The following is a 9,956-nucleotide window of genomic DNA, read 5'->3' on the forward strand; positions in this document are numbered from 1 at the left end:
GGGTGCATGTGAAGCAGGAAACTGAATGAAAGGGTAAAAGCCAAGAGATGTTACAGATTAAGATTTAGTAATAGGATGGCAGTCTGAATAAGAGAAGGGCAGAAAGGAGGAAGGCAAGGAGAGGGAGAGATAGAAACAGAGAGGGACAGAGAGAGCAAAAGAGAGACAGAGAGATGCAAGGGGACGGTATTCTGTGGCAAAGAACAGGGGAATTTTGAAGTGCCTGTTTGATTTGGAAGATCATAGATCTAAGGAGTTGAAAGACATTTTAGGATCCATTAATTCTACCTCCCACATAATGCGAAAAACCCTTCTCCAACAAAATGATGGTCCCCTAGCGTCTACTTGAATAGGTAATGAGCTCCCCCCAAAAGTTAATTTACAGCTGTTTACTCATTCAATCTCAGTCTGACAATGTGCCCTCCACTGTGCTCCACTGTGGTGGTGAAGCTATTAAAAAAATGAGAGAGAGACACACACACACACACACACACATTATGACCTTGCACCTATCGTTGCCATTAAAATAGATTTCAATATGCAAGTCCTATCTCTTAGAGTCTAGGTTTTTTCTTCCTGCAATTCAGGTAGGAACCCATTTGGTGGTATATGTTTGAGTACCAAAACTAGCAAGTGGATTCTGCCCAGATGTAGGGAGCAGATGTGAAAGATGAAGCCCACAATCCAATCTATATAGATTATTTTTCAATAAGATGGAACTTTACTAAATAATCACTATGTTGTATAAGTTTTAAGAAAAAAATATGATTAGAGCAAGATGAAAAGAAATAGAACACCTAGGTAAAAGTCAGGAACTTTCTGATAACTGCTATTCCTAAATATCTAGCTTTCATTTCTACTTTAAAGAAATCCTTTAAATGCTCTTGCCTGTGATACTTCTAGGCATTGTAAAACCTTTTAGCCTACTTAAAGCTTCAGTCAGCCAAAGCCAAGCACTTTCAGCGTTAGCCGTTACACCCTTTTGATAGTTTCTTTCATGGCCTGTAATAACTGAGTCATTAATAGCTGAGCTTCTCTCAGCCAGCAACCACTGATCCCTTCTCAACAACCAGATTCAGATAAGACCTCAAATACCCTTTCTCTAGCTAGACCCTCTGTGTGTTTACATTTTCTCTGCCACTTCGGAAACAGAGAAGATGGAAAAGAAGATCACATCTTTTCCCCCATCTACCTGGGATCTTCTGACTCTCACTTTCCAATGGGAATCTGGTTGCCTAAGTTACTAAATTCTAAGTAGGCTAGCACCTACTTACTCTATGCAGCCTACCCTCTGGCTTCCCCCACCTGTCTAAGGAACAGTTAATTAGCCTTGAAAAGATTGTCTTTAGTGAAGCAGACCTCTCCAAAGTTCTTGAACAGTGATGCAAAGATTATACAGAGAATCCAAGATCCTAGATCAGAGGTTAGCAAGCTTTTTCTGTAACAGCCAGAGAGTAAATATTTTAGGCTTTGTAGGCCCTATAGTTAAACTACTTGAGCCTCCCATTATAGCTTGAAGGCAGTCATAGACAATATCTAAACAAGATAGGTGTGGCTATATTCTAATAAAACTTTATTGTGGACACTAACATGTGCATTTCATATAATTTTCATGTGCTGTGAAATATTCTTTTTCTTCTTTTACATTTTTAATGTAAAAACCATTCTTAGTTCACAAACTGTGCAAAAACAGGCAGCAGGCCAGATTTGGCTTACAGGCCATAAACTGCCAATCCCTGCCATAGATGATTAAATGCCCAAGTATGCTACAACAGTAAGTTGTATAACAGTAAATAGTATAGGTCTAAGAAGGAAGACATTGTCTAGGACTGAAAGAGTCAAAAGCTTCCTGGAGAGAATGGGATTTGGGTTGGATAAAGGAAGGGTAAAATTTAGACAAATGCTAGAAGGAAGGGGGGAAGGAGGAAAAGGTGTCGATCTGACATCTGGGTGATAACAAGAAAGAAGTGGTGAAAGAAGACTGAGGTTTATGGTAGGGAAGTGGCAGGAGATGTGTGAGGGCCTTGAATGTCAGAATAAGGAACTTAAACCTTACCCTTGTACAAATGGCATTTTTAGATTATTCTTGCAAGGAAAACATAGGACTGGTTTGACAAGAGAAAGACCAAGAGCAGGGAGAAAAAGATGGGGATGTCATAATTGTACAAAGTGCAACAGTCTGGGTGACTATAGTGACAGTAACAGAAGAAAAGGGACAACATCAAGAAACCTAAGGCATAAGGAATCAATAACAAGATTTAGGAGAGGATTCAAAGTGACTCTTGGAATCGGGACCAGAATATTGGGAGTTATTCAATTATTCACTGGCTATTAAACACACATTATGGCCAGGACTTACGCTAGGTGTTGGGAAAAGAAGACCCACATGACATAGAACCTATAGTCTAGAAGGGGAGAGATGGTCATGTGAACACGAAGGTGCAATATTATTATGGGTGCTGTGGTGGAAGTCTGGGCAAGTGCAGTGAGCGTCCAGAAGAAAGAATAGAATGAGAATAACAATCTGAACAGGCATCATAAGGAGCTACTAAGAACAGCAAGATCCCATGCATGGAACTGGAGTTAATTTGTGAAGACATTCACATACTAGAATGAGGATAAATGAAATCAGGTATGTAAAGGCATTCTGTAAACTGTGATGCTAAAATGTGAGCTATTTTTACATTTTAACAGAGCCTTGTGTTATCTATATTAGGGAAGAACATAGAAGAAGAAAGGTGAGGAGGTTGAAATTGAGCCTTAGAGAAAAACCCATAGTTTTCCATAACCAATAGCCTTAGGAAAAATGAGAATCCAACAGAGGAGAAAGAAAAAAGAGCTACTAGAAGCACAGGTTGAGAATCAGGAACACATAACATCATAGAGGCTTTAGGGAGAAAAGACATTTCTTTTTTTTTTTTTTTTGGCGGTACGCGGGCCTCTCACTGCTGTGGCCTCTCCCGTTGCGGAGCAGAGGCTCCGGACGCGCAGACTCAGCGGCCATTGCTCACGGGCCCAGCCGCTCCTCGGCATGTGGGATCTTCCCGGACCAGGGCATGAACCCACGTCCCCTGCATCGGCAGGCGGACTCTTGTCAGGGAGTCAAAGCAATGGGGAGGTTGATTGGGAGAAACATAAGAGAAAGGCCATTGAATTCAACAGGTCACCAGAGATCTTTGGTGAATTTAAAGATCAAAACCAGGGTAGATTACAGGGTACAAAGGAAAGGAGGTAGCCTGAACGCTTCCTATTCAAAGAAGTGTTTGTGCCAAAACTTGGGAGGCCGAATAGGATAAAGCAGGCCCAGACTGGAAACTTGGCTCAGTGGACACCTGAGTGAGGTTGACCACATGTCAACTGCAAACATGGCAGGTAAGAACAGCAGGGAGCAATTGTTCAGAAGTCAGAAACGAGTCAGGAATCAGACTAAAAGACCAATGAGTATCCTGTCAGAAACTCAGAACAGCAAAAGATAATCAGCTATGAAAGACAGCAGCGAAGAGGGAAACAGGAAATGGACCCAGATGACATGGAATGTACCTTACTAAAAAAATGCCTGGAAAAATAGATACCCATTAAGTATTTGTTTAATGAATGAATTCATTCTCAAATAATAACATGATGCCACATAGAATGAGCATGAGTTTGGAATCAGACCATAATTCATATCCCAGCCCATTTATTCACTCTGTAAACATTTATTATCTGTGCTTGGAGTATTCAAGACCCTAAGGATCCAAAAATGAAAGATGCAGCTCTTGACTTCAACTCACAGTTGATTGACAGTCAGAAAGTGACAGTTGTTCTGCAGTGTGATACGTGCTGTGACAAATGTGTGAGCAGACGTGTAGCTCTAACCCACAGGCTCCTAGAGGTGATCTGCTGTACTCAGGCCCGAAGGGCCAAAAGGATCAAGGGGACCTGGTGGGGGGGGATGTGTGGTGGTTTGGAAGTGGGGTGTGTGTGGCAGTTCCAATCAGGCTGAACAATAAGGGCAGATGTTCAGGGGTGGTGAGCATAGCTTGTTCAGGGAACTCTGAGTGCTTAAGCACAAAGTATGATGTGTTAGGTCAGGGGAGGGAAGTGGGATAGATGAAGGCAGAGTGATAAATAGGGGCCAGATCACAAAGCACTTTGTGTGGCATGCCAAAGAGATTGGATTTTATCCCAAAGGTGATGAGAAGCAAATGAAGAATTTTAAGCAGGGGAGAGACATGATCAAATTTGCATTTTAGAAATAGCAACAGCATGGAGGATGGGTTGGAAATAGATGAAGCTGGTCTTAGGCAGAATAATTTAATTCCACTACTTGCAGTGATAAGTGGAAAATGATGAGGGCCTGAACTCAGCTAACAGGTAGTGGGCATGTAGAGGCCAGGAGACAGGAATGACAGGGCATGGCATCTGATCTGTTTTAGGGAGGGAGAGAAAAGGGGCTAGGTGACTCCCCGGCTTCTGGCTTGACATCAGGGAGAGGGCAGCAGTGGAAAAGAAGGAAAGGAAGAGTGTAAGAGAATGACTATGTATTGACTTTTTTCCATGTTCCAAGCACTGTGTAAGGAAGTTTACATATATCACTTTATTTAATCTTCACGACAAACCCAGCTAGTGGGTGTCATTAAACCCTTTTTTCCAGATAAGAAAACCAAAGTTCAGAGAGTTTAACCTACCAGGCTTCAACCAACACAGTTGTTTTTCAGAGCCTGGCCTAGGACAGGTATGTTGGAAGAGGGTAAGGACATCAGTTAACCCTGAAAGCCTGTTCATCATGAATGCCAGGGGCATCCTGCAGCACATCCCCCAGTCTCAGTCTGCTCAGTGGGAGAGACCATGAAGCCTGGGGAGCATTTCTGTACATAAGAAGAGCAAGGTCAGAGAGGTGTGTTCCTAAGACAGCCCCATCTCAAAGAACTGCAAGGTGGACTTCTCCAAGAACAGGAAGGCTCAGGGCCAGGGAATTCCCTGGCAGTCCAGCGTTTAGGTCTCTGCACTTTCACTGCCGAGGGCACAGGTTCAATCCCTGGTCAGGAAACAGCAAAAAAAGAAGGCTCAGGGCAATCCCTGGGCCCCAGGTGAAGGGGCAGCCCTGGGCCAGAGCATCTCTCCTCTAGCCTGAACTTCTCCCTAATTCAGTACTGAGCTAGGAAAAGGAAGTCAGCCTCCCTTCCCCAGTCTGGGAATGGCCCAGCCTGATGATATCTGACTCCAATGGAGCTGGGTCTCAGTGACTTCAAATAATTAGGAAAGGAACCAAAAAAAAAAAAAAAAGAAGTGATTCAGCTATCAAGAGCCGGAGTCAAAATTTGAACTTAAGTCTGTATGACTCCAAGCCACATGCTCTTTCTATTGGCTTGGCCAAAAAGTTCATTCGGGTTTTTCCATAACATCTTACAGGAAAACCCAAACGATTTTTGGCCAACGCGATACTTCCTCATGTTGGGATAGTCACCAAGTTAGGTTGTGTAGGAGAAATTAGTTTGTGGGAGGTGACAATGATTTCCATTTCCTTTTTATTTTTTCCAGTTTTATTGAGGTACGGTTGACATGTAACATTGCGTAAGTTTAAGGTGTACATCCTAATGACTTAATATGCATATATTGTCAAATGATTCACCTCACAGCTACAATTTTTTTTCCCTGTAATGAGAACTTTTAAGATCTGCTCTCTTAGCAACCTTCAAATATACAATATAGTATTGTTAACTATAGTCATCATGTTGTGTACTACAACCTCAGAATTTATTTACATTATAACTAGGATTTTGTGCCTTTCGACCAGCTTCACCTCTCCCCCCACCTCTGCCAACCACCAATCTGATTTAATCTGATCTTTATTTCTGTGAGTTTGGGTTTGTTTGTTTTTTCTTGGCCGCCCTGCGTGGTATGCAGGATCTTAGTTCCCCCAAGGTTCAAACCGGTGCCCCCTGCAGTGGAAGTGCGGAGTCTTAAACACTGGACCACAGGGAAGTCCCCGAGTTTGGTTTTTTTTTTTTAGATTCCACATATAAGTGAGATCACACAGTATGTGTCTTTCTCTTATTCCCTTAGCATAATTCCCTCAAGGTCCATCCATGTTGTCACAAATGGTAGCATTTCCTTCTTTTTTATGGCTGAATTAAATATATATCATATATTAAATAGATATTATATATATATCATCTTCTTTATCCATTTATCTATTGATGGTCACTTAGGTTGTTTCCATGTCTTGGCTATTATAAATAATTCTGCAAAGACCATGGAGATACAGATATCCCTTTGGGACAGTGATTTTGTTTCCTTCAGATAGGTACCCAGAAGCGGAATTCCTGGATCATATGGTCGTTCTATTTTTAATTTTTTGAGGAACTTCCATACTCTTTTCCACAGTGACTGTACCAATTTACTTTCCCACCAACAGTGCACACAGTTTCCCTTTTCTTCACATCCTCACAAACAATTGTTATTTCTTTTCTTTTTTCGCGTGCGCGTGCGCGCGTGTGTGTGTGTTTATTGAGGTATAGTTGATGAACAGTATTACATAAGTTTCAGATGTACAACATAGTGACTCACAATTTTTATATTTCTCGTCTTTTTGATGATTGTCATTCTAACAGTTGTGAGGTGATATCTCATTGTGGTTTTGATTTGCATTTCCATAAACATTAGCGATGTTGAGCACATTTTCATGTACCTGTTGGCCATCTGAATATCTCCTTTGGAAAAATGTCTACTCAGGTCCTTTGCCCATTTTAAAATTGGATTATTTGGGTTTTTTGCTATTGAGTTGTATGAGTTCCTTATTTATTTTGGATATTAACCCCGTAACAGATGTGTGGATTGCAAATATTTTCTCCCATTCTGTAAGTGACCTTTTCATTTTGTTGATCATTTCTTTTGCTATGCAGAAGCTTTTCAGTTTGATGCAGTACCACTTATTTTTTTATTGTGTTGCTTGTGCTTTAGGGATCATAAAGCTTCACTGTAGACATACTGAATTTGAGATGCCTGTGTGACATCCAGGTGAAGTCATCTAATAAATTATTGGGTATAGTAATCCTTGTACAAGTTACTTAAACTCTCTGGCCTCAGTTTTCTCATCTGTAAAGTGGTGATATTACTTATGTTTCAGGGTTAACACTGGTAAGGATTCTTACACAGCACGCTGCTCATAATAAGAACAAATTAATGACGCAATTAATACCTATAATATGATACATGATCTTCACCACACAATTTAGAGTTTGATTACATATTTCCTTGTAAGATCTAGGAGTTCCATTTACTTATGCAATCTCCATAATCAGACAGTAAATTCCTTGATAATAGGAACCCTCTCTTTTATCCCTTTCCATAGTGCCTCACCACAGAGTGGGTACTTAATACCTTATTGCTAGAGTAAATCTGCAACTGGGGAAAAGGATAGGGGCCCAAGTAGGGAGCGCCGTATACTCCTCCTGTAGTCTCTCTCCCAGTTGGTGGTACCACCATCCACTCAATCACCCATGCTAGGAACCTGGAGTCATCTATACCTCTTCCTCTTTCTCAACCTAGACATTCTAGTACTCACCAAGTTCCAATTATTTCACCTCCCAGGTATTTTTCAAAACGCTCTCCTCTACTATATCCTACCACTATCCTAGATCAGGCTTAATCCCTCACTTACTTTATGGCAAGAGGTTCTAACTGGTTTCTTTGCCTCCAGTCCTGCCCCCTCAAATCTATCTCCCAAACAGCCAGTAGTTGGATATCTAGAATAGATCTGACCATGTCATTTCCCATCTTACCCTTTAAAAGCTTCCTGATGGACTTAAGCTGCTTTCTCTGGCACACGAGGTCTCCCATGAACTGGCCCTGCCTACATCTCAGCCTCATACCCCATCTCTCTAGACTTTTCTCTTCCCACTCCAGCCTGAAATGTTATGCTCCAGCAAGAAAGACCTGTTCGTGGTTCTACCATATTTACTTTTTTGTATCTGGCTAACTCCTTCTTATCCTTTAAAAATCAACTCAGCTGTCACTCCTCCAGGAAGACTTTCCTGCCTCCTCAACACCTCTTTGCCAAGGCAGAATTAGGTGCCCCTCTTCTGTAGTCTCAGAATGCTCTGTGCATAGCGTCATCACTGATAGGATTATATTTCTTTTCTTTCTTTTTTTTGGCCGTGCCGCCCGGCATGCTGAATCTTAGTTCACCAACCAGGGATTGAACCTGCACCCCCTGCAGTGGAAGTGCTGAGTCTTAACCCCTGGACCACCAGGGCAGTTCCTGATTATATGTCTTTATATCTATTTAAAGGTCTGTCTCTCCACTAGCACCTTTAAACTCCAAGAGGGCAGGAGAGCATCTTATTCACCTTTTTTATCCTTAGTGTCTAACACATAGTAGGTTATCAGTCAGTATTTGTTGATTGAATGAGTTAGTATGAATTCTCACAGAGTCTCACTCAACCAAAGATACCAAGAGATGCATATGCATAAATATGCTCACCGACTCCCAAGGACCAGGTGCAAGCACCTATGTTCTCTGGAGCTCAGCTTACTTCAAATGCAGTAAATTATACATAGTTGGATGTTACACCTACTTGAGATGAAGGGGACCTAAACAAGGCTCTTTTTAACCCAATCTCTCCTCTCTGTCTCTGTCTCTCTCAGTGTATTTTTATGGCTCTAGCCTCCACTTGGGCTTTTAACTCACTGTTAGAGCATCATTAACTATAATTTAACCCTTACCTGAAGAAGCAGATGATATGCCGAAAACAAAGAAAAAGAAAAAAAATGCTGTATTCTAGTGAAAGAAGACTATAATGGTGCAGAAACAGCAAACGCCCAGGGAGACGTACAGTGAGAAAGACCTTTCAAAGTGAAAGACTGAGATTTGGACCTTACGCCAGTGTGTGCGGGATTGGATTTATCCAACATAGATGTATCCAACATGTTACCCATCCCCAAAACATCCAAATAGCTTTTGAAATTACTTTTTCTGTTCATAAAGGTTGGGAGAGAGAGTACATGTGTAAGTGTATACACACATACCCACATTTTCTTTTAGAAATTCTCCCCTTTAAAATTTTTTTTTAATTTTTATTTTATGTTGGACTATAGTTGATTTACAATGTGTTGGTTTCAGGTGTACAGCAAAGCGATTCAGTTATACATATACATATATCGATTCTTTTTCAAATTCTTTTCCCATTTAGCTGATTACAGAATACTGAGCAGAGTTCCCTGTGCTATATAGTAGGTCCTTGTTGGTTATTTATTTTAAATATAGTAGAGTGTACCTGTCAATCCCAAACTCCCAATTTATCCTTCCCTCCCATCTTTCCCCTTTGGTAACCGTAAGTTTGTTTTCTGTCTGTGAGTCTGTTTCTGTTTTGTAAATAAGTTCATTTGCATCATTTTTTGGATTCCATATGGAAGCAATATCATATTTGTCTTTCTGTGTCTGACTTACTTCACTCAGTATGATAATCTCCAGGTCCATCCATGTTGCTGCAAATGGCATTATTTCATTCTTTTTAATGGCTGAGTAATATTCCATTGTATATATGTACCACATCTTTATCCATTCGTCTGTCGATGGACATTTAGGTTGCTTCCATGCCTTGGCTATTGTAAACAGCACTGCAATAAATATTGGGGTGCATGTATCATTCCAAACTATGGTTTTCTCCAGATATATGCCCAGGAGTTGGATTGCTGGATCATACCGTAGCTCTAGTTTTAGTTTTTTAAAGGAACCTCCATACTGTTCTCCATAGTGGCTGCACAAATTTACATTCCCACCAACAGTGTAGTAGGGTTCCCTTTTCTCCACACCCTCTCCATCATTTATTGTTTGTAGACTTTTTGATGATGGCCATTCTGACTGGTGTGAGGTGATATCTCATGACAGTTTTGATTTGCATTTCTCTAATAATTAGCGATGTTGAGCATATTTTCAACTGCCTCTTGGCCATATGGACACATACACACGT

The sequence above is a fragment of the Delphinapterus leucas genome, chromosome 1 (assembly GCF_059928025.1).
Source record: "Delphinapterus leucas isolate spDelLeu-1000000601 "Yukka" chromosome 1, BTC_Dleu_Yukka2, whole genome shotgun sequence".
Classification (NCBI taxonomy): Eukaryota; Metazoa; Chordata; class Mammalia; order Artiodactyla; family Monodontidae; genus Delphinapterus; species Delphinapterus leucas.